The 25,698-nt window shown below is 48.7% G+C and overlaps 1 long non-coding RNA gene across 6 annotated transcripts in view; it reads left to right on the top strand.

Annotated features, from left to right (window-relative positions):
- LOC119251654 (uncharacterized) overlaps positions 1–8,378 on the top strand; it is a 240,956-nt gene extending 232,578 nt beyond the window's left edge. For 4 of the 6 annotated variants that reach the window (XR_008552991.1, XR_008552987.1, XR_005126556.2 and 1 more), the window contains 4 exons: positions 4,053–6,509; positions 6,964–7,138; positions 8,055–8,172; positions 8,358–8,378. This is a non-coding gene — a long non-coding RNA (uncharacterized LOC119251654). The remainder of the gene's footprint in view (positions 1–4,052; positions 6,510–6,963; positions 7,139–8,054; positions 8,173–8,357) is intronic. The other 2 variants (XR_008552990.1, XR_008552989.1) reach the window with 2 other exon arrangements.
- The last annotated feature ends 17,320 nt before the right edge of the window (positions 8,379–25,698 follow it).

The following is a 25,698-nucleotide window of genomic DNA, read 5'->3' as shown; positions in this document are numbered from 1 at the left end:
CACCAGTCACACTTGAGCGCGTAACAGTTATTTATAGCTGCCAGTCTACAGTTATAACTAATGCAGGGCCAAGGTTCGACGTTCTAAACAGCTTTATTTATAATGATTGTGTGGCTATAAATAGTTTGGTTTGCTGGGTGTAGCAAAACAGCTCGTTCTGTTCTGTGGAGCCGGAGCCAGGAGAATTCGAGAGCAGGGAGGTGACTCCCATCTTGCCTCTCCTTGGCGGACCCTCTGCTAGGCCTCGGCTAGGAGGGGGTCATCCTCTTCCTCAATGAGCCTTTTGGGAAGAGGAGCTGTGCTGGGCCGTGCTCCCAGGAGACAGTAGAAGTTATTCAATTAATTAACATCTTGCCTGAGATCTCCGTGGGAGGGTTGCAGAGAGAAGGTTGCAGGGCGCCGCCTCCTCGGTGCCTGTTCATGGACAATGAGCTAATTACAGTCTGCTTCTCCTGCTGCAGGGCGGGGGAGATATCCTGTTATTCTAGTGAGCAGGCGAAGCTCTAAAGGTTTGTTTATTGCTTCAGATTTAATTTGACCGACAGCTATAGTCTCTTCCTAAAATAAGTGGTTGTCAGAAATTTAGGAATTCACTAGTTTCTTGTGTCAGCAGAACCTTGTCTGGGGAAGGGGTGGGGGGCAGGCGAGAGGAAAGGGAATATGTATAATATATAAATTTCACACGTAAAATACACAGGTATGTCAGCTTAAAAACTGGTATGTTACCGCTTTGCAGGGGGACAGTATTTTTACCAAGCGCAGGCCAACCTCCACTCCCCACCCTCCAAGATGCTAATCTATTTGTCACATGGAAATTTCTGGCACTATACATATCTCCACTGCACCCCACTCCCAAATGCCTGACCTGCAGTTTTAATACGGTTAGGATAAATATTATTTTGCTATTTTTTTTTGCAAAAGCAAAGGTGTGGCTCTGACAAAAATTTATTGGACCTTAATTTGCCAAATTAGTTCTGGTTCATTTTATGGCTGTAATTTAATATTCATAATGATTTTCTGACACATATGTTTTAGCAGCAAGATCTACTTCCTATTCATTTTTCATTTCAGTACAGCTGGAGTATATTAGGCAGGATGGTACAAATCAGAGCGAGCCGTGCCCTGCGAGAAACTGCCACCACGTTGCCCACTTGGCCTCCTCCCAGACACACGCCGAGCGCCTGTGAACGTGCAAGGAGGCACATCCAGGGGTTGGGGCAGAAGGAGATAAGCAAGCAATAGTTCTCAGAAAATAGATTACATTCTTTCTTTCTTTTAAGATTTATTTATTTATGCATACAAGAACTGGGGTACAGGCCAGAGGTGTGGGGGGTGAGAGGATTCACCAGAGACAGAGTGGGGAGCAGAACAGGCGGATCCACTGGAATCCGCTGCTGAGGGGAGCAGTGGGTGAGGATCCCTCATGCTGCAGAGGCAGCGGATAGCTACATAGTGCTGTGCTTAACCACTTGTGCCACCAGGGAGGCCCGATGTTGTTTGTTTTTTATCAATATAGTATAGCAGCAGCAGCAGCAGCAGCAGCAGCAGCTTTGGTATCATCATCATCATTCCTGCAATTCTTTGTCCAAGGGTGCCGAGAGAGCCATCTTATTTGCAGCTCTCCCACTGACAGCATAGAGAGGACCATGCCTAAGCCAGCCAGTGATCACTCTGCAGGGTATGTGGATCACAGATGCGGAGGACCCAATGCCACGATTCCTTTAGGAGATGCATTTGGTCCTGACTTGAGTGCTGGGAAGACATCCTGGGGGAGGTGACCCCCTGGATGCTGGTTCCATGGGGCAGAAACTCTTTCCATACAGAAGCCTGGCATGGTGAGCACATGCTGTATATTTGCACAGAGCAAATGGAGCTCTCCTCTTTGGAGTTTGACAGCTCCTATTCGAGTACTTATGTTGTGCATTTGCAACACACAAATGAATGCATACATGTATTCACAATGGTTTAAAAATGAAAGCTTTGGAATCAATGTTTTTGTGCCCTTTGGGTGGACACAGAGTGGAATTGCTGGGTCATATGGTAGCTTCATTTTTAGTAGACTGAGGAACCTCCAGACAGCTTTCCACAGTGGTTGGACCAGTTTGTGCTCCCACCAGCAATGTAGGAGAGGTTCTTTTTCACCACATCCTTGCCAACATTTGTTGTTGCTAGTTTTTTGTTTTTGTTTTTTTATAAAAAGAACACTTGTACCGCTGTGTTTATTGCAGCACTATTTATAATAGGTAAAACCTGGAAACAACCCAAATGCCCAAAAATAGATGACTGGATCAAGAAGATGTGGCACATATACACCATGGAATATTACTCAGCAATCAAAAAAGATAAACTCATGCCATGCGCAGCAACATGGATGGAGCTAGAAGGAATTATGCTCAATGAAATAAGCCAGAAGAAAAAAGAAAAATATCCGATGGTTTCACTTATAGCAGGAATATAGCGGAACCAAATAAGACATCAATTTAAAAAAATAATAACAATACAAAACACAAGAAAGCAAAAACATATGATTATAAACCAGAGACATCCTGCAGGGGAGGAGGGAGAGGGATTAGAGGGAGGGAGGGAGGCGCACAGGGGACTGGGGTGATGGTGCATGGGTGCATTGGGGAAGGAAACTCTATGGGGACTCCACCTGAGGTGGGGGGAAGCAAATATTGTTTAGAAATGAACAATGATGTAAAAAATAAATTAAAAAAATAAAAATGAAAACTTAAAGAGAAGTGAGATTTCTGGGGTCTGTGCGCTAGGCGGGGGAGAGGACCTCTTCTGACTGATGCTCTAGCATTTCCCATAAACTCCTCGTTGGGTGATGTTGAGGGTGTCCAAGGCCACACAGAGGGAGTGAAATGGGACACTGTGCAGGTGAATGGATTTCAGTGGCCTGACAGGTCTTCCCTGCTCCCTCCCTGTTTATTCTGGGAGGAACTTTTAATCTTTCCTCTCCTGCCTGGGCTCCGATTCTGTGCTCCTGAAGGAGGTGGCTTTAAGCCAAAGAAGGAAGATGAAGACAAGGAAACGGATTCTAGCAAGTTTCTCCCTCATCTTGTCTTTCTTCTCCATGACTTTTTTGGATTACACGTAGCTCCATGATTATTTTCACTATTTTATTTTATTTTATTATTTTTTTAAAGAGGCATGTAAATTTATTTATTTATTTGTTTGTTTGTTTGTTTGTACATGCACTGGGTACAGTCAGAAGCGCGGGAGGGTGAGAGAATTCACCAGAGCCAGAGCAGGGAGCAGAGCAGGCAGAAGGACCGAAGCACACTGCTGAGGGGAGCAGCGGGCGGCAGGAGAGGTCTGCGCGCCTATTTTCACTATTTTAAAAAGAGCAATTCTCAATGTTTATTTTAAAATTGAAATAAGACATTTTTTCCACATTGCTTATTGGGGACAGAATTTAATATTAGCATTACCGAGCATATGATTTTAGCGAAGATTCTTGGAATTGGAAATGTGTTTCGCCAGTCAGGAATGACTTTTATTCCAGCACAACCCTATTTCCTAGACCTAGCGGCTACCATTCAAAGAAAACACAAGAGCACAATAACATATAAATCTGGGGCCTCCCTGGTGGTGCAAGGAGTTAAGCACCACACTATGAAGCAATCCGCAGCCTCTGCAGCATGAGTTCAATCCCGGGCCTGCCAGGGAACTACCCAGAGGCACAGCAGACCTCTCCTGACTCACCCACTGCTCCCCTCAGCAGTGTATTTCAGGCTGCCTGTTCTGTTCCCCACTCTGTTGCTGGTGAATTCTCTCACCCCCCCGCATCTCTGGGCTGTACCCCAGTTCTTGTAAGCATAAATAAATACATCTTTAAAAAAAAACCATAAATCTGGTAGATGGCTTTTACCTAATTTTCGTTTATTTCTATTTCTAAGAATAGTCCCTAATGCTGAAGACAGTTGAGGAGGATGTGGGGTAAATGTGTTAGCTTAGACTGTCTTGCCACTAATTCTTAGAATTGGGGCTGCTTAGTGCTTCAAGACACCATTCGCTTCTTGTACTCAATTTCTCTCCTTTTACAGATGAGGAAACTGAGCCTGGAGGACTAACTGACTTGCTCAAGGTCACTTGACTTCTAAGAGAAAGAACTGGGATGGAACCAAGGCCTCTAGCATCTCAGAAAAGATGAGTAATATTTGTTGGCAATAGGTGGACATGAAGATGCAGCCTGGAGGTTAAGGATGAGGGCTCTTGAGCCAGCCAAGTCAGGTGTGAACCCTGGTTCTGTTGCTACTTGTGAGGCAAAGGCACATTGCTTCTCTTCTTTGAGCCTCAGTTTTTTCATCCCTTCAGTGGGAACAATAATTATTCAAAACAGAAGTGTTGGGAGGATAAAAAGGTGTAATTCAGGTCCATTAGTTAGCTGTGGTTCCTGAAGCATGGGGTATATCCATGCGAAATGGAAACAACAATGAAAAACAAACCACAAAGCAAACAATTCTCTTTACCCCCCAAATAGGCTCCCTGTTCTTTGTCCTGACAGCATCTGTCACGGACATGTTCCTGGCGAAGTTTCTTCCTCCTGCATGTCCTTCTACTCTTGCTTATTTTCCTGGAGCGAGAAATACAATTGCCCTGCTCACCATTAGGCTTTGGGCGGACACAGATAGTCCCGATAGACTGGCGGTGGCAGGGGCAGGGATGGTGAGGGAGGGGTCCCGAGCGAGCAGTCCCATGAGCAAGAGGAATCCGATAAGTTAGCCAGGCCGGAAACCCAAAGGGTGGAAGTGATAGAAGGTCTGAGAGCTGTCCTGTGGGTTTCAGGTGCTTAGCTCAGCTACTGCTCATCATCACGACGGGAATTCTGCCCCCGAGATGGACACAGGGCAGCAGCTTTGAGGGACTGAACTCCATTTGGGAGACAGATAATTATAGAAGACTATCTCTGCTACGTCAAGCAAGTGAGGGCTTGGAACGTTCAGGTTGGGACCACAATCTAATCACACAATCTATGTAATTTCACAGGCATACTGGGAAATACTGTTTGCACATAAAATTATCCCGTTTAATCCCTTAATAACCTTTCAAAGTTTTTATGGTACTTTGTAGATCAGGAAAATGGAGGCCCCGACAGATTAAAATCACATGCTCAAAGTCACAGACATAAACGAAACCTGGACTGAAAACAAATCTCATTGATTTCAAAGGCTGCCCTGTCCGTGTCCACTAACCACACGAAACTTTACCTAAATGCATTTTCACTATCTCCCCACCCCCTTTAGTTCACTGGTGGAGATTCACTGGTGATGAGGTGGCTGTGATTGCTGTGCTTGAGCATGGCAGCAGCGTCTGGGTAAGTGAGCAGATGGTGGCGTGGGGCTGTGTGCATTTCTGTTCTGTCTGCACCACTCACTGGCCTTGAGACCTTGGGCAAGAGAACAAGAGAACTTCTTTTTGCTTTATTTTCCTCATCTGTAAAGTAGGATGTGTTAGGATTCCTCAGAGAAAAAGAACCAATAGGGGTGTGTGTGTGTGTGTGTGTGTGTGTGTGTGTGTGGAGAGGGAGAGAGAGAGAGAAAGAGAGAGATTATTTTGTTTTAAGGAATTGGCTCAAGTGAAATCTGCAGGGCAGGCCAGCAGGCTGAACACCCAGGAAGAGTTAATGTTGGAATTCAAGTCCATCTACAGCCTGGAGGCACAATTCCCATTGGTCTCAGGGGATACCAGACTATTTTCTCTCTTTTTTTTTTTTAAAGATTTATTCATTTATACAAGCACTGGGTACAGTCAGAAGCACGGGAGGGTAAGAGAATTCACCAGAGCCAGAGCGGGGAGCAGAGCAGGCAGAAGGACCGAAGGACACTGCTGAGGGGAGCAGCGGGCGGCAGGAGAGGTCTGCACGCCATGTGGGACCCTCGCCGGCGGCCGGGGATCAAACTGGCGCTGCAGAGGCTGCGGGCAGCCGCGCAGCCCAGCGCTCAACCACTGCGCCACCAGGGGAGGCCCAGACTATTTTCTCTTAGGACCTGCAACTGATTGAACAAGGCCCACCCATGTGGACTCTCTATGGAGAGTCATCTGCCTTCCTCAGTCTAAAATTTCAATGTTAATGTCATCCAGAAAGTACCTTCATAATCATATCTAGCCTGGTATTTGAGCAAGTATCAGGGCTCCATGGCCTAGCTGAGTTGACGCGTAAAATTAACCACGGCATGGGGCTAATAGGCTCTACTGTCTAAGGTTGATGTGAGGCATGAATGAGCTGTTATGTATAAAGAGAACTTACCTGACATGATTGCTCTGGCCCCAGAAATGGACATGCTCTCTCCTTTTGCTCAGCCTCAGGAGCAGCTGAGGACAGCGGCCTGAAATCACAGGCACGAATTCCACTGAGAGAATCTTTGTTGTTGTTTATTCTCGTAGCAAGAAGCAAACACATTGCTCTTTAATTTTCCTTGGCAGGGGCTGTGGCGAGAGTGGATGCCAGCCCCGTGCTGGGCCCGGGCGGTGTGCACCCCCACCTCCTTCTCCAGCCTCAGGTGAACGGCCTCCCGGCAAACATCTTTCGTGGAAACCATCCTGCAGCCCCCAGCGCCTTGCCGCCTGACTCCCTTTCAGTTCAAACCCCTGCTCTATCTCCTTTACCCAGCTGCACCTTCCGTGGCCGTTCCCTACCTGACAGGCAGAGATACCTTTGATAGCCAGGCGTGCATCGCGAGCCCAGCACACGCTCCGTTTGGAAACAGAATTTTCATTCTGCTTGGGTTTATGGGGGGAAGATTAAAACTGGAATAAATGCAAAAGATCCTGGAGGACAATGAGAAAGGAAACCTTGGAAGCAGAGCAGAGAGGGGGGTGGCGTGGGAGATGGGACGGGAGGGGTCGGCAGGACCAGGGAAAGAATAAACTCAGCTTTCATCGTGGAGTCTGGTCCATTTCTGAACCCTGATGGGGACGGTCATGAATTTTAAAATGTGTCTCTTCTGCCGACAGCTCCAGTCATAAAACCAACACTCGGAGTGTTAAGGCTGCAGCGGAGCGGGGCTGGCTGGGCCAGGCAGGGGCCTGAGTAGACAGACTTTGAACACCGGGCCCTCGGCTTGCTCTGGAGGTCGCACCCTCCTCTCTGCCAGCGCAGGGAGCCCTCCGCAAGGCCTGGCACCAGCAGGTAACTTCCCACGCTGGCCTCAAGCCCTGCTGATCACTAGTGTCACCCGCCAGCCACAGGCCACCTGCCTCGACCTTGAACACCTGGAGCCCCAGGGGGCCAGTGACTTTCTCACCAGGGTTTTGACAGCTGTCCACAAGGAGAAGCTGCGTGGCTCCCGATGTCTCAGAGGAGGGTCAGAGTGAGCAACTCACCACCTGGGTTCTCGTGGGGTCACGGCTCCTGTCGGTGGGAGGTGAAGGTGGTGGCTGTCTTTTCTGGCCTGGCACAGGTAGGTAGCGGTGACCATGGTCCTAGGAGCCTTGGGACGATTGTCAGTAACTCTTACAAAAATGCAGGCTCTTGAGAAATGGAATTTCTGGTTTAGAAAATACGTCTTTTTTACATAGACGATAGATGGGCGTATTTGGGGGAGCAGGAGTTGAAATACTGCAATCATGATTCATCTGTTTATACCTTGAGAGTTGGGGATATGAGTTTTCAAAGAGCAGGGACAGTGGTGGCGCAACAAGGTTGTAGACATCTATCAGGAGCCATAAAGCAGCCAGCGGTACCCCGACAATTTTGCTCCCTAACAGGAAGCTCAGCCCCGGAAGCAGAGGCAGGTCTTCTGGGAAGAGAGCTGCACACACAGCTTACCCCGTAGAGACATTGGGGACTTCAGGGGACCCATTGCTCACGTCTGGGGGATCGCAAAGAAGCCCTTCACAGAGGATGGACATGTGGGAGGTGGGGGGCATAGCCTGCATTTCAACACTGGGACTCCTGAGTTTTTCACTTTTGGGGAGACTCTTTTCAGAGTACGAGACACACAAAACGGCCTCCTCATTTAACAAAAAAAAAGTATGACAGTAAACTGGTTAACATAAAATGTGATTTTTTTTTTTTTAAGATTTATTTTTTTGTTTATTTATAGAAGCACTGGATACAGCCAGAAGCGCGGGAGGGTGAGAGAATTCACCAGAGCCAGAGCGGGGAGCAGAGCAGGCAGAAGGACCGAAGGACACTGAGGGGAGCAGCGGGCGGCAGGAGAGGTCTGCGCGCCATGTGGGACCCTCCTCCGGTGGCCGGGGATCGAACTGGCGCTGCAGAGGCCGCGGGCAGCCTCACAACCCAGCGCTCAACCGCTGCGCCACCGGGGAGGCCCAAAATGTGATATTTTAACTAAGTTCAGTGACACCAAAAGCACTTTAACTGTCCTCACCCGATCCATCTCCAGGACTATGTCATCATCCCAAACCCAAACTCGGCTCTGAACAGCGACTCCGGTTGGCCTCCTGCAGCGCCGGCAGGGACCGTTCTACTTCGTCTCTGTGAACCTGATTCTCTAGGTACGTCCTAGAAGTGGAACTACACAGTATTTATCCTTTTGTGTCTGGCTTATTTCACTTTGCATAATATCTTCAAAGTTTAGTCATACACCACGCATTAGAATTTCATTTTTTTTTTAAAGATTTTATTTATGCGTACAAGAACTGGGGTACAGGCCAGAGGTGCAGGGGGTGAGAGGACTCACCAGAGACAGAGTGGGGAGCAGAACAGGCAGATTGATTGAAGTACATCGCTGAGGGGAGCAGCGGGTGAGACAGGAGAGGTCTGCTGCGCCATGTGGGTTGCTCCCTGGCCGGCCTGGGATCAAACTCTGTGCTGCAGAAGCTGTGGATTGCTTCCCAGGGCGGTGCTTAACCCCTTGCACCACCAGGGAGGCCCTGAATTTCATTTCTTTATTTTGTTTATTTTTTATTGTGGTTAAATATACATGACATACTATTTATCATTTTAGCCATTCATTCATTCATAATTCAGAAGCATTAAGTACATTTGCAACACTGTCAACATTACCGTTACCAATACCAACACATTTTATCATCTGCGACATAAACTCTGTCCCCTTTAAGCGCTACCCCTGTCCCGCCAGCCTCCGGTGTCCACGATTCTACTTTGTGTCTCTGTGACTTGCTCATTCTAGATAGTGCATGGAAGTGGAATCAGATATTTTCTCCCTCATGTTTGGCACAGATTATTTCAGAGTATGGATTGGCAAAGACTCCTCAAAGGCAGAAGAGCAGCAAACATGAGGATGACAGACTTGCACTCGGCTGTGTAGGTCACAGCTTCCTCAGAAGCGGGTGGGGACCTGCAGTGCAAAAACAGAAACCTGAGCAACATGAGGACAAGCGCCCTTAGGGAGATGTGGCAGAGGTGCCCAGCTGTGGAGAGGGCTGCAGCTGCCACACAGAGAGGGTGCTGAAACCCTCTGGTTCTCAGCGCTTCCTCTGCCTTGAGTTCACAGACAGAGAACAACCTTCTGAAAACCTGACTCCAGGATTATGCGCTCGGCTGTGTCCCCGGCCTAGTGCTTCATCGCTTGCCTGGGCCACAAGGAGGAGGGTAGAAGTGCAAAGGTGGGTTCACTTGTCCGTTTGAAGACCAGCCGTGCCACGCCCAGTGCTGACACAGGGGCCAGTTCATGTGCTCGGGGAGGCTCAATCGCCACCTGAGAAAAGTGGGGTGAGAAGCGCCCCGTCTCGTGGGGTTAGCATGAGGAATATATGACGTATTCTGTGGGCGCCTGACGCGCAGCGAGCGCTCGGTAGTGATAGTCGTCTTGACAATTTATTGTTGACATATCCGTTTCCTGTAAGTTTTGTTAACACGACTCACTATCCTTGAGTCCAAACAACTTTCTGACATTGAAATTGAATTTGGGTGTGTGTCTGGCTGGGAGCCGGGCGTTTCTGTGGATTTGCTGGGCTGAGTGACACCTTGTGAATCTTGCGAAATCAACTGTTTTGTCTCCCTGTTGACATTTCAGTCTTACCACTCATTTTCCTTTCTGAGCATTAGTGGAAATGGAGAATTTGAAAGTGTAAGCTCGTTTGTGGCGAATAAATATTAGACTGCAACCTGATTGGTCATGTTGCTAGGACTGCACCTCAGTAGGTTTGAAAGATGTAAATTTGCAATTGCCCACCCCCCCCAAGGCAAATTCACCTGCAGTGGGACCCACAGGCTTATGCAGTTTGAACTCTCTTGTCTGTCCTGGGCATCTTCCCTGAGTGTCTTTGGGGAGTCTGCTCCAGGGGGTGTCTTGGGAGTGGTCTCCATGCCTGAGGGAGGGGTCTACTTTCTTGGGGACCTGCTTGGCAAGAGCTGAGATCCACTTGGGGGGTGGGCAGCCTCCTTGCAGACTCAGCCCTTATACACCCTTGATTTCTTGCCTTTGGCCTGGAAGCCCACCCACGGGTCCTATTTCTCCAGCCTTGGGGGAATTCCTTCTCAAAGGCCTCCGGCTCACTTTCTGACACCCCACTCACGTTATCCAGATATTTTTATTAACTGCAAATCTCAAAACCAAGGCATCGTGGTCTCTATCCCCTTCCCCTGCGGTGCCCTGCGGCTCCTGTGGACATTTGCTCAAGCCCGGGGCTCCATTTAGCTATGGGTGTGTCAGGGCGGATGGTGAGCGCCCATCTGCCCACAGATCCCAGTTGGGTGGATTAATTAATGATTATAGAGTACTTTGAAGGTTGCAGGGCTGCTAATTATTTAGCCAGTTCCCTCCCTTCCTCCGAGTCCCCTTGACTGCCTTTTGTGTCTTTCCCTCATGGGGCGTCCTTTGAAGTGAATAGTGGGGGATGAATCAGGGGTCAGTTAATAGAGCTGACCATCCAGATGGCCGGCTGGAAAGCCCGTCTGGATGCCGCTTCTCCACGGGAGTTGGGATTTTCTACGAGACCTGCAAGGCCACATCCCTCTCTTTAGAGCAGACCTGGCCATGGCTCCAGAAAACCGTCTCCCAGACTGCCAAGTGGGGGTAACAGACAGCGAATCTTCCTTGCTAAGGCTTAGCCTGACGTCTTTGTTCTTGCAGGGTTTGCTCTCAGTTTTGATGTGCAAACCTTTATCTGGCCATGCATTTGCTCCTCTGCCTTTTACTGCTCTTTTCCCAGAGCAGCACCCCACAGGGAGAGCAGGGCAGGTTCTGCTCCTAGTCCTGGGCCAGCCGGGAGGGACCGGCTCTGAGCTATCCCAGGAGCCGTGAGTTCAGGTGTCCGTGGAATGAGGACACCGTCTTGTTTCTCTGCCCTCCCTCTCGCCCAGCAATGCACAATATTGAAATAAAGTATATTTTCTGTGATTTTGATGTCTGGATCTGTGCCTACTTTTTACATGGGGGCAACCCAGGAATTTAATAAATATTGCAGGAAGTGGGATCTTGTGTCTATGTCCCTCTCCTGAGCCCCAAAATGGGTTTGGGCATACCCACGTGCATCTTAAAGGGAGAGAAGTTTGGGGTACAGAAAATCCTGGTTGACCTTATATCTCTCGGTGAGGACTGAGAAGCTCTTCTGGGGGTAGAGAAGTTAGAGGTACAAAGAGGAGGTGACACCCAGTTCTAAAGCTCTGTCCAGTCTGTGGGGGAGGAAAGTATAAAAACATTGAAATATGGAGGATGAGACTTTGAGGGTGTCTTCGGCCTTTTGCTCTATTTGTTTCCTTCTGATGAACAGGTAGACAGAAACTTTGCTTGTCCTTGCCTCGGGATACTTTCAGGACGGAAATCAGAAGCTGCTTGAAGTCTAAGGCTTTTGCAAAACTCCCCAGTTCTTTGAAGAATGGATGCTGGAGCCTCAGGGGTTGAGGAGTGGAAGGAGAAGCCTTTGAGGGGACCCCCGTGTCACCCCAAACTCCCCAGATGAACCTGAGAAGCTGCTAGACCTGGAGGCCCCTGTAGGTTGGGGTGATGGGGAGCCCTGAGGACCAGGAAGGGCTGACCAGCGAGAGAAGTGGCTCCCCAATGCTTCGGGGACTGAGGAGGCCCAGTCATGGCTGCACCCTGGCAGAGGAGGGACTCTCCAGCATGTGCTGGAGTTTCTGCTACCCCCGCAGGACCCGGCTCAGAGCCACCAAGATCGTTTGCATGAAAACAACTGCAGACTGAAGAGGTACTAACCTCTGCACAAGTACCACACTAAAAAGGGGGCAGAGCAGTCACATTCATAGCGAGAGAAAGTGGAATGGGGGTTGCCAGGGGCTGGGGTGGAGAGACTGGAGAGTGTGTGTGGGGGAGACTTGCTGTTTCACGGGCACAGTTTCTGTCTTACAAGATGAAGAGTTGGGTAGATCTCCTGCACCACCCCATGAATGTACTTAACACCGTGGGGCTGAGCAACTGTAGCAAATGGTTAAAATGGAAATAGCACTTCACACCTGTTAGGATGGCTGTTATCAAACAAATAAAAGCTAACAAGTACTGGTGAAGATGTGGAGAAAAGGGAACACATATGCTGTTGGTGAGAAGGTAACATGGTGAAACTATTATGAAAAACAGTATGAGATTGCTCAAAAAACTAGGAATAGAACTACGGAATGATCTAGCAAGCCCACTTCTGGGTATTCACCCAAAGGAAATGAACTCATTATCTTGAAGAGAGCGCTGCACCCCCATGTTCATTGCAGCGTTATTCACAATCACCAGATGTGGAAAGAACCTAAGTGCCTGTGGAGAAATGAGTGGATACAGAGATGGGAGCTCTCCCTCCCTCTCAGTCTCCTTCCCTCCTCTCTCTCTGTCTCTCCCTCCCATACTCTCCCTCTCTCCTTCCCTCTCTGTCTCTCTCTTATTCAGTCTTAAGGAAGGTGATCCTGCCATTTGCAACAATATGGATGAACCTGATATATTTCACTTATGCTACGTGAAGTAAGTCAGACACGGGAAGAAAAGTTTCATGATAACACTTACATGTAGAGGCCTCCCTGGTGGTGCAATTGGTTGAGCACAGCGCGATGAAGGAGTCCGCAGCCTCTGCAGCGCGAGTTCGATCCCCAGCCTGCCAGGGAGCAACCTACATGGCACAGCAGACCTCTCCTGTCACACCCGCTGCTCCCCTCAGCAGTGTGTTTCGTCAGTCTGCCTGTTCTGTTCCCCGCTCTGTCTCTGGTGAGTCCTCTCACATCCCTGCACCTTTGGCCTGTATCCCAGCTCTTGTATGCATAAGTAAATAAATCTTTTTTTAAATAAAAGATATTCAGAAGATCTAGGGCTGGACCCTAGATGTGCTGCATTAAAAAAAAAAAAACTTACATGTAGAATCTAATAAAATTGAACACACAAAAGCAGGGGTAGAGCAGAGCTTACCATGGCTGGGTGGGGGTTGGAGAGATGTTGGTTAGAAGTTCAAAGTGTCAACTAAGATGATTCTAGAGATGGGCAACCCTGCATGCTGACTAGAGTACTAGTACTATATTAAATACTGGACATTTGTTAAGAGATTTCAGGTGCTGGGCCTCCCCGGTGGCGCAGCGGTTGAGCGCTGGGTTGCGAAGCTGCCCGCAGCCTCTGCAGCACCAGTTCGATCCCTGGCCGCCGGTGAGCGTCCCCCATGGCATGCAGACCTCAGCAATGTATTTTCATCCGCCTGCCTGTTCTGTTCCCCGCTCTGGCTCTGGTGAATTCTCTCACCCTCCCGCGCTTCTGACTGTGCCCAGTGCTTGTGTAAATAAATAAATAAATCTTTAACCAAAAAAAAAAGATTTCAGGTGCTCTCATCACACACAGATAAATACTCTCTATTGCACTGATGGCATCAGGGAGCCATGTCTGGCATTGCTGGGGCTTCCTAATGCTGTTGTGGGGACGGATCGTGCATCATCTATTGCTGTTTATGGAGGCAGAATATTGCTATCCCTGGTGGCTGCAGGCAGGGGAGTCTCCCTGCCTGGGCTGAGCCAGTTCTGACACCACAACCTGGACAGGTTACACAACCTGACCTCGCGCCTGCAGCATAGGAACATGCATAGTCTTACCTCAGGGCTTCTTCTGAGGATTAAATGAGTTCTGTTTGAAAAGTACTTACAACAGCGCCTGCACAGCGTCAGGTGCTATTTAAGTGTCTATTAAGTAAACATCCACTTCAAAAAGTCATTATGGGGATTAACTGAGATGCTGTTCCTAAGACATATAGTGAAAACCTAGTGAACAATAAGCACCAAACAAATGTTAAAGTTGCTATACCGTTTCAACCTTTACATTCACACTGTGAAGGTCAGGCCTCCCCAAGGTGTTCAGCACAAGCCTTCCAAGACATACCATTTTGGCATGTGGATTATTTTGAGCTGAGGTTAATCAAAGCCCTATAGACTTCAAGAGAAATGGTTACTATTCCCTTAACTACCAAGAAGAATAAAGCTGGGGAGGATTACCCAGATTTAGAGTTGTCTCCCGAAATAACCTTCCTCTTGGAGAAATTTATCTTTGGGGCAGGCAGATATCTGGTTACAGAGCATCTGGGCTTTGTCACATGAACCTTCCCCTTCCTTCCTTGAAGCGCCATACCCTTATCTCATTCCTTAACCCACCGAATAAACTCTAGTTTTGTCCCATTTACTCCAAAATTTATGTCCAAGTAGATTCCCCGTGCATATGTAATTGAATTTGTTCTTTTTTAAAAAAATATTTATTTATTTATGTATACAAGAGCTGGGGTGTAGGCCAGAGGTGCGGGGGGTGAGAGGATTCACCAGAGACAGAGTGGGGAACAGAACAGGCAGACTGACTGAAATACACTGCTGAGGGGAGCAGCGGGCGCGACAGGAAAGGTCTGCCGTGCCATGTGGGTATCCCCGGGCCAGCCAGGAATCAAACCCAAGCTACAGAAGCTACGGACAATTTTACAGCACTGCGCTCAACCTGCTGCACCCCTGGGGAAGTCCCCCAAACTTCTTAGCATGATTTTTGAAGTCCACTGTCTTTTCCAAACACACACACACACACAGAGGCACACACATGATATTTTATCCACACACAATGCCACACCAGACAATAATTCCACACAAATAGGAGCCTCTCCCCAAAGTATTTGTCATGGGAAGACATGGTTTGATGTTCACATTACTCATCCCAGTCTCCTGGTAGCTGGAGCACCAGAGAGACAGCTGAGGTGACCAAGACAGAGGGTGCTGGAGAAAAGTCAAATATCTCTGGTTGTGAAAGGGAGTGATAAGCTGGGAAAAAACTTGCAGGGTTGGGGATTTGGGCCTTGGGATCCTGAGAAAGGATAATCTGGGATGGTTTCCAAGAGACTTTGTAGGCGGAGGACAGAAACACAGAGGGGAGATTTCGGGAGAGAGATGCTGAGGGCTATGTGATGTGTGCCTTCCTTACTCGCAATTCCTATAAAACCTTTGCTGAATCCCATGGCATTCCTCGTTTCTCTTCTCGCCTCTTCTTCAAGGGTGGCACTGGATTACCTGCTTTCAGGCGGCCAATTAATCACCCCTCGGAGTCCCCATAGAGGCTCCAGTCCTTCTATTGTAGTGCTTGTCTCATCCTCTTTGAGGCTAGAGCCTGGTCCTAATTTATCTTTGCTGCCTCCCCCCACCACCACCCCTGCAGGAACCCCAAGTCTCGCCTGTAGTAGGCATTCCAGTGCTGTCCTGGAATTAGGTGAATAAAGGGCCTGGGGTGGGTGACAGCACTGGAGAGGAGAGGGCCATCTGTACCAAGAAGGAAATGAGTTAAAAAATGAGGAGTTGTAGCAGGGAGAGGAGAGTTAAATGATAGCTTTCCTCTAAGCACCCCTGTGAGAAGTCTAATTTACATAATTAAAATCCAAATAACTAGAAGAATGAATGGTGAGCCAAATCCTACATACAACTGCAGAGATGGGAAGGAACTAAAGCCAAGGACGAGATGAAGAGTGGGGATTGGAGGGATGTTTGCTCTAGAATCATTAAAAAGACGACCTGGAGTTGGAGGAAGACAGCAGGACCAGGATGGAGTGAAGGGGGTGGGGAGACTGGGTCAGAACAGAGTTAATAAAAGGGCTGGGGGAGGGCCTACCTGGTGGTGCAAGGGGTTGGGACGCAGCACTATGAAGCTGTCTGTGGCCACTGCAGAACGAGTTCGATCCCCGGCCAGGGAGCTACCCACATGGCACAGCAGACCTCTCCTGTCTCGCCTGCTGCTCCCCTCAGCAGTGTGTTTCAGTCAGTCTGCCTGTTCTGCTCCCCACTCTGTCTCTGGTGAACCCTCTCACCCCCCTCAACTCTGGCCTGTACCCCAGTTCTTGTATGCATAAATAAATCTTTTAAAAAAAAAAAAGGCGGGGTGGGGTAGGGAGCCCGGGACAAATATAAAACCCAGGGACAAAACTCCGATTGTAAAAGACAAGTGGGTGGTTGTTTGGAGGGAACTTGGTCTCCAACCTAAAGAGGGGTTCTGTCCACAGTCAAAGCGCAAGACATAGTGTTGCTGAGGGAATATGTTAGCGCGAAGCTGGGAGGATTGGCTGAGGCAGGACTCGAAAGAGCACAGAGGCTCAACGGTTGGTCTATTTTGTGGGGAGGAGAACAGGGCAGATAATCATATACTGTAGAGATAAATTAATAATACTAAGCTACCTCGCCAGGGTGTTATGAGTGTTAATTAATTAATTATTGTTTGCAAAGCACTTTGAAGGTGGAAAGGCTCTATAATTATTATGAATAAAATGTCAGAGATAATAATCCGGCAGAAAGCAGTGACCTCATCAGCACTTCATTTGCATGGCCCAAAGTGAGGCAGATTCTCGAAGGTTCTCTGCCAAGGGGAGAGGCCTGCTGGGCACAGCAGATGCCCCCGCTGGAGCCCTGGTCTCTGCTCTCACGCTGTCCGTCAGCGCCAACACTGTGGCCTCTGCTCCCTTGGCAGCAGGTTCATGAGAAACTGAGAGGTGACATTTTTATGGGTCTGGAAGCCGTGCATGTGACGAGCTGACGGCTGGGTTACTTTATGGGGCGGGCGGTGATCTCCGTCACAGGCCCGGGGAGACGCGTCCCACGGAGCAGCTCTGCGCTGTGCGGGCTGTTCTGTTTCTGCTTCTAGTGGTTTGGATCTGCCCTTGCTAGTGGACGGCCAGGGCTGTCAGGGGCTCTGGGCGGTGACGTGTCCACGCCGGCCTGCTAGATTTTGGGGAAAATGGCAATGACCTGGAGCTGACCTTCCAGACACAGCGCATGACAAACAACCTCCCTTTTATTCGTGTCGTGTGTCAGGTGGAAGGAAAAGCATAGGGGGAAGAGAGAGCAAAGGGGGAAGCAGGGGCTGGGAGTAGATTGGATCGCCGTGAGGTCTTCCAGGGAAATTCAGGGGAAAGAGCTGTTTGAGGAAAGTTGCCTTTTCCTGCGCCCCACCCCTGGCCCCTGTCTCTGGGCTGGATGACCTGGTAAAAGACCCAAGCGGTATTCACCACATTTTGCCCAAGTGTCTGGGAAATAAAACTGTTCTGCCAACAAACCCCACTTGCTACCTGCAGATGTGGAACAGAGAGAATGCAGCAGGGTGAAGGCAGAGGCATGAGCAGGGTTACAGGCGGGTAAGGAGCACAGAAGTGCGGACGAACAGCATTTCACACCGATTTAGACTAGAAAAATAGGACAAACAATGAAAATTCCTTTATCTCCTGGAGACAAGCAGCCTCGCCTGTGTGTGTGACACATACCTTGTGAGGGATTGCCACGCTAATCCCGCAGCTGAGTGTTGACAGCCCCGGGGTCAGAAGGCCCATGACCTTGTGTTGTAAAATCAGAAGGTCAGACCTTTGTATCTGGCTGAGTAAGTCTGCAAGGTGACACTTGAAGAGGGGAAGCCGAGCAGGCAGTGGCCGCCTTCATCCGAGAAAATCATCATTTTACCCCTCCAGTGGGGGCTGTTCACGCTTCAACCTCAGCTGAACCGACCCTTGGAGGGTCACCGTGATGCTGAAATGCACATGACCATTCAGTTGGTTCCTGACTCCAGCTGCAGACTGTGATCTTAGGAATCAGTGCTCGAAGCAGGCCAGAGTTTCCAAAGCACAAGTCCCAAGGGGGAGGGGCAAGAATATGCATCGCTGGGCCTCCCTGGTGGCGCAGGCATTTGAACGCAGCCTAGGAAGCTGTCCGCAGCCTCTGCAGTGCCAGTTTGATGCCCACCAGCCGCGAAGCAACCCACATGGTGGGGCAGACCTCTCCTGACTTGCCCGCTGCTCCCCTCAGCAGTGTATTTCAGTCAGTCTGCCACTCAGGTCTGTTCCCCACTCTGTCTCTGGTGAATCCTCCCACCCCCCCACGCCTCTAGCCTGTACCCCAGTTCTTGTGTGCATAAATAAATACATCTTTTTTTTTTAAAAAAGAATATGCATTGCTAACAACTCCTCAGGAGGGCTGGTGCTGCTATTCAGAGACACTTCCAGAACCACTGATTTGGAGAACCTGCAAATCTGTTGTACTGGGGTGAAGCTAGTACATGAAGATAAAAGGGGAAGGTGGAGGCCAGTTGAGGAGAGTGGCTTCCAGGAGAGCTCAGAGTTCTGGGCTTGGAGGCCCAGCAGGCTGTCCATGGCACAGGCTTGACTGGGGGCAGGAAAAAGGAGGTTGTGCTGCGTCTTCCACTCTGGGAGTCGGGGGGACTCCCCTGACCTTCTGTATTCCCGCTGCTCCTACCTCCAGGAACAGTGCCTGCAGGGATACACACTCCCCTCCAAGGCAATGTCGACATTTTTCCTTCTGCCCCTTGCAGATATTTCCCGGGATGCAGGTGTTTCGGCTCCTGACACTCCCTACCAAAGTCCCAGCACCTGAGGGGCTGACAACAACAATGCCAAGTCTCAGTGTTTGGGTGGTGGGAAGTGTTGATCAAGGTGTCAGTCCCCATGGAGAGTCCCTCTGAGGGCTGTGAGGGAGGCTGTGCTGCAGGCCTTCTCCCCAACACTCCTTGTCTTATTGCTGACTTCCTGGTCTTCTTTCATCTTTCCTTTGTGCACTCTGTCTCTCATCCCCTCTTTGTAAGAACACCAGTTATATCATTAAGGCCCACCCTACTGACCACACCCTACTTAACCATCAGCAAAGAACCTATTTCCAGGTAAAGCTGCATTCATGGGGAAGACCTCAAACTCCTCCGGAGGGACACAATGAAGCCCAGGATGTTTCCTCTTCTCCATCATGAGGGACCTGATTGCCACCTAGAAGTGGGGAAACTGAGGCAGAATAAGCTCTTGCTGTGCTACATAGGTACCACCTCTCCCCAAGTTGACTATAGCACGTCAGTCGTGCGTAGGCTTTTAAACGGAGCGCTTTCTGGGAGGCAGAACCTTCTACTTTTCTTCCCATCCCAAATGTTGGTCCTGCAGTGCAGTGCTGCTCCCTGCAGCAGAATCGGCCATCCGGGTGCACACGCAACTCGGCTCATCACAGTGACGAAAGATGAGACTGTTCGGACCGGAAGGTGAGGCTGGTTTGGAGTCAGACTAAGATTTGGGGATCAGCTCATTTCCTCATCTATGCTCTAGCCCTCTCCCAGGGTTGTCGGAGTTAAATGAGATAGTCTGCAGGGGTGGGGGGGCTCTCCGTGGGGGTGGCTGTTATCATAATTAGGAGCTCAACAGGAAATCTACCAGGAAAAGTGTCCTGGAGTAGGGGAGCAGGGAGGTGTTTATTTGCACCGAGCACAAGCAGGAGCTAAGTTCCTCCTGACTTCTCTCTCCCTGCCTTCCCCCACCGTGGCTGGGAACCCTGCAAGTCAACGGCTTTGAACTGAGACTTCAAAGAGAAGCCAACCCTGTTCTTCAAACAGGTTTATAAAGAGATTTTGATACAAGACAACAATGCATGTCAGCAGAGCCCAGTTAACGTCCTTCTCTTTGTAGTTTTATTAGGAAATAATTTCCCAGCCGGTGAGGCTCCTGCTGGCACGCCTTGTTTCTCTATTTGCGATTGGATCTGCCCACTGGCGGGGCTGCCCCTCGCACCGGGCAGTTTTGCCAGCTGGGGGCCCAGAGAAAGACACGGAGGGAAGGGCCCTGGCAGCCAATTCACCATCTGCCCCTGCCCTCCCCCTCTTTGTAGCAAAAATGCAATTTGTTTGACCTCTGGGGAGGTTTAAAATCTCAGCTTCTTAATTGTTCCCCCATTATTATTATTATTATCTTTTTTTAAGAGGTTAGAGAAAGAGAAATCATGGTCAGAAAATGAAAGAACCTTTAAAGCCTTCCTCTCTATTACGCCCTGCATGCTGGGCTTGCAATGGGGATTTCTAATGGATTAAAATGAAGGTGTCTGGTTCACAGGGGGTGTGAAGCAGGACCTTTTTGCAAGGGCTGCTTTTTCCAAGTAGAGGTAGGGGTGGTTTTCGAGGTGTGATACTTTCTTCTGCCCTTGGCGATGAGATGCTGTTTTCCTACAACTTGGGAGATATGACAAGTCTTCTTTTTTTTTTTTTAAGATTCATTTCTGTATGCACACCAGAACTGGGGTACAGGTGAGAGGTGCAGGGGGTGAGAGGACTCACCAGAGACAGAGTGGGGAGCAGAACAGGTGGATCGACTGAAAAACCCTGCTGAGGGGAGAAGCAGGCGAGACAGGACAGCTCTGCTGTACCATGCGGGTAGCTCCCTGGCTGGGGATCGAACTCGTGCTGCAGTGGCTGCCACTAGCTTCATAGTGCTGAGACTTAACCCTTGCACCAGCAGGGAGGCCCAACAATGAGTCTATGTGCCAAGTGCTGTGGTCTGGACTGAGGATACAGATGGGGAACACAAGGTTCCTGCAGTGTCGCTTCTTAGTGGGGGCTGGCAGGCTGGGTGGGGAACCATGCTTAGAGGGGTTGTTCTTCCTAGGGCTCCATGCCATAGCAGGCGTCGCCCAGGGCTGCAGGACCACCTGACTTGCGGCCACATGCCACAACCACTAAGGTGGCTCGTGATCATCATCTTGAGGGAGTGGCAGGGCTCAGGAAGGCTGTTTGCAGTAGTGGCTTAAGCATGAGGTGAGTCGGGTACATTTCCACACTCCGGAAAGAGGAGCAGCAGGGAGAGTGGAGACGAGGTGTGGAGGATATAACTGATGGAATATGATCCAAGGAAAAATTGGGGCCAAAGTGGGCACTTAGTCCCAGAGGAAAAGAGTCTTCACTTCCTTTTTATGAAGCTGGGGAAGAAACAAGAGGGAAGATGTGGGAGCAGAAGATGTGGTCAAGGTCTGCTTTCCTGTCCTTTCATTTTCTCCAGGAGGTAGGAATTAGGGGCCTCTCCTGGGGTGGGGTGGCTTAGAAGGTTAGAGGCAAAAGTTTCTCAGTGATCATTTAGTTGAGAGTCTTCATTTTATCCAATGAGTCCCAGAGGAAGTAGTAAAGCTCCTAAGTTAGTACGCTGATGAGCGATGGAGCCCACTGGAACACAGGTTGGGGGGCGCCCAGGCCAGGGACACTGCTCTGCAGGATGCTGGCTGTGTCCCAAGGCTGCCTTGCTGTCCTGCCTCTAGCTGGAAGGCCGGAGAAGCTGTGACTGACTGGGCCAGGCCTCTGAGCTCCTGACCAGCTCCATGATGAATCCTGTTCCAATGATTTGGGACTGTTTAGGGGTGATGAGTGTGTACAAAGGGGAGTCAAGAGCAACAAAAGGTCACCCAGGGTCTTTCCAGATCATGCCTTTTAGCATCCCACACAGGATCCAGGGAGCCGGTGCCAGTCCTTAGACTCTATTTTGCTGACCCAGGCTTACTCAGCTTCCCATCAATAATTTCCTTCTGTTGCCAAAGGAAATAGAAAATGCTTCCACAAAAAGCCACAGAGTAGGAACTGACCTAAAAACTTACAGTTTGTGAGCAGAATGTGCCAGGCCACAGGAACACAAGGAACAAATTGGTCACTGCCCAGGCTCTAAGCCGATGTTCTTGTACCCATTGTACAGATGGGAAAACCTAAGAGGAAAGATAGAAGCTTTCCAGAGTCATCAAAGGCAACCATAAAGCCCCAGCTTAATGTTTATTCCACTTACTCTGAAGTCTTCTTCTGCTGATGGCTTCATAGCTCCTTGGGGTGTGCAGGAAGCACTGGCCAGGATAAGAACCGACCACAGGCCTTTCCTCATGGGGTCTGATGGGATCTGGTGGACCTCAACTCCAACCACTTACGTAATTTTTTTGAGGCAGCCATTAAAAAAAGGAAGCTCTAGTAAAATTATTGTAATACATTTTACAATCATTTACGAAACAGCAAACTATGACTTGCAGACCAAATACGGCCTTCACACAGTTTTCAAGCAGTCTGTGAGCTAATAGTGGTTTTTACATTTTGAAAAGGTCATAAACAACTCCAAAAACACAGACTCTGTATGTGCCCACACAGCCTAAATATTTCCTAACTAGTCCTTCCAGAACAAGTTGGCTGACCTCTGCAAATAAATGAATGATCTTATCACAAAATGACAATGATACGGAATTGCATTATAAGCAAGATAATCATAGAATTGATTCAAATATTCACTGATTGAATATAAAAGTCATGTGGCCTTATAATGAGATATGAATTCCAAGTTGTTTGACCACTGCTATTTATTCCAATCATGTTGACTAATCTCATTATGGTCACTTGGACATAAGGACAAAGGAACCGTAGGCCCCAAGGGTTGGCCACAAAGGCCCTCTGCTCCAGGGTAACATGTTTTGGGTTTCTTTGGTTTGGAGAGGAGACGCTTCGGAGCCTGGCGTCCGAGTCCTCTGTGCAGGCTTAGTTTGCCTGGTATGATTTAGGAAGCCCTGGCATACATGGGGTGGGGCCTGTCCTCATCCTAGGCAGCTGAGCCTTGGAGTGCAGCAGACGCGGCTGGGTCTCTCAGTGTGTGACTGAGAGATACCTGGTTCTGGCCACAATATACATCCAAAACCTCGTCATTTCTGTTGTAGATGAACTTGAAGGCTGGGCCACCACAGAGCAGGAGAGCTCTGTTTCTGAACTGCCAAGTCCGGCGGGCTTAAGCTGCTTGTGTGCTCTGGAATATCCTCATGAAGCAGCCAAATGAGCTAATGCCTCGTGACACCCAGCAGCTGGGCAGGATGATTCCAGGCACAAGCAGAGGCATCAGGTCACCTAAAGGCCACTGGGTCAAGAAAGTGCACTCAACTCCTCTTCTTGAAGCTAGAAGGCAGAGGCATGGAAGCAAATGAAAGCCAGTGGTGAAGTCACAACAAATGGGGTTCAAATCCCACCTCTGCCACTCATTAGTCCTGCAACCCTGGGCAAATGTCTTAATGTCAGATTTTCAGTTTCTTCATCTGTAATAATAATTCTACCACATGGGTAAAGGAAGCCAAAAAGAGACTTTGGATGCAAAGAAATCATCTGAAAAGGCAAAAAAAAAAAAAAAAAGCAGAAGTTATTGGAGTCTTATTCTGTCCCATCCTCTAAACATCGGGCTTACTTCTGCATAAATATTTCACCTAGATGTCTGAGGGTTAGGTATTCTCCAAGGAGACTAGCAGGGAGCAAGAGAGAGAGAGAGAGATTGTGCTTTGCAATGCAGAAATGGCACAGAGAGGATAAATTCTGGAGGAAGAAATTGTAGCTAAACAACCAGAGTTAATCAGTACCAGTTAGAAGAACTGGAGAGAAACAGCTGGCAGGTTCCTCAGCGGTTGTGGGGTCCAGCTGTCCTCATACATGTGTGAAGGGCTATTGCTTGGTGGTAATGTCCCACAAGCAGACAGCCCTAGGCTCGAACCCCAGCCCTGTCCTTCCCCAGCTGTAATCAGGCGACTAATGAAGTTCTCTAGGCTTCAGCGCCCTAGCCTATCAAGGGGAGAACAGCACCAGCCTAGGAGAACACTCGCCATGGACGTGAGGAAGCTGGGCCAGGCATGACTAGGAATGTGGGTGCGGAGCAGGGGCTTGCCTGAGTCCCCCAGGATGCAGGTCTCTGTATAGAGGTGCAAACAAGGTTTTTCTTTGTACGGGGCTCACAGAAGTGTGCAGATCCATTAAATGACGACAGCAACAACTCAGAACCTTCGAGCCCGCGTCATTGAAGTCAAATCCAGGCAGTTAATTTCCTGTTTCTCTTGTGGGCTGATTTTCTTCACTTTCAGTTGGGGCAAAGTCAGTCTTGAAAACACCCCTTTTAATAGGTGTTTCAAAACACTGCACATCAGTATGAGTCTATTAAATTCTCACAGCTCTGCTGGCAGGTAAAACACGTTTATAAACTTAAGAAAATAACCATGCTGTTTGCCTTTCAAACTGCCAGGACCATTCTGAAGAGATTCTGTGCTTTAGGTCATGGAGTTTTGAGGAATGGGTTTTGTTTCTCCATTCACTCTCCTTGTTGTCCTTCTACGCAGTAAAAATCTCAGGCTTGTTTGCCTCTAGCTGAAACTGGTCTTGCTAAACTCCCAAACTCCCTGATCCTCTTCCACCAAATATTTCTTTCTTTCTTTCTTTTTTCTTTTTTCTTTTTTTTAGTGAGAATACCTCAAAGGGATTATGCAAGCTCTGGGCCTTTTCTATTCTAATTTTGCTCCAATATTTGAATGTCCAAAATATGCTAATCAAAATAATGATTCCATCTCTGAGACTCCACAGGGTAGGATTCTGGCACCAAATAGACTATTTGATAATGTAGTAAATATCCCAGACCCAAAACTTTTTGCTGAGGGGGAGGAATCAAGAATAGAAGACAGGGTGAAGCCAGGCCTAGTTTTCTGAGAGACAAAGCGAAAGGAGAGAAGATGATGAGAAAGAAAAAGTGCCTGGAGGGCAGCCTGGACGGGGCTGACAGGGAGGGAAGGTAATGGTGACTGTTGAGGCTGAGGGTAATCTACAACATTTATAAAAAGCTCCTCAGGCGTAAAGCTTTTGGGGACCAATGCCTTCCCCAGACAGAAGAAATGGCAGCAATGACGTGGGAGCTGGAAAAAGTTGAGTTCTAGGGAAGGGCATCCTAGGAGACTTCTTAAACTGTTTCAACTCGCACGTTGACCTGTGGTTTTGAGTCAGTGAGGCAGCAAAGAATGCACTGCCTGAAAGCCAGCTGAAGTTTTCAGCATGGTGTAGAGTTGTAAAATGATGTCAGAAAATGTGTTTAGACTAGACTCTATTTTCCTTTGTGGGAATTCAGTTCAAAGAATCAGAAATTTTTCATATGTTTAATGTCATTGATTTACAAAGAATTCTTCTCCCAGGCAAACATAAAACCCTCTAGTTAAACGCCTGCTCTCACCACAAAGTCAGACAGACTTCAACGTCTCTTTCATGCTCATAGCAAGAAGCATCTCTCAGCATCCACCAAAAATTTGAGCAGGAGATTTTCTTCCTGGATTCCTTCCTGGTGCTGCTATCTAGACTCCACCTGGTACTGCTGAGCTAGACTCCACCTCAGAAGACAATGCCCAGTCAGCTCTTTTTGCTGTGAATGCCCACTACTGATTTGTAAAGTTTTTTCTTCTCTTTCACCCATTTTGGTATGTCCAGAACAAACTAGAAGGATAGCATGGCCAGTAGGAGTGAATCATGAGTTTGGAGATGGGTATTCCTACCTGACTCCTCATCTTGCAGTCAAATGGAACCATTGTCACCTGCACATAGGTGTAAAGATTTCAACTCTGTAAGGTGGAAAGGGGTCAGTGCTGTTGCCTGGATGTGAGTTTCCAGATGGCAAAGGGATAAGTCCTTGGATGATTGCTGGAAGCTGCCTAGGAATTGTTCACACTATATTTGCCCCACCCCCTGCAAGTCCATTTCTTCAGATATCACATATCTCAAAGCT

This window comes from Talpa occidentalis, unplaced genomic scaffold, assembly GCF_014898055.3.
Source record: "Talpa occidentalis isolate TD23 unplaced genomic scaffold, MPIMG_talOcc4v2.1 talOcc4.2, whole genome shotgun sequence".
Lineage (NCBI taxonomy): Eukaryota > Metazoa > Chordata > Mammalia > Eulipotyphla > Talpidae > Talpa > Talpa occidentalis.
This window is presented reverse-complemented; position numbering and strand designations above follow the sequence as displayed.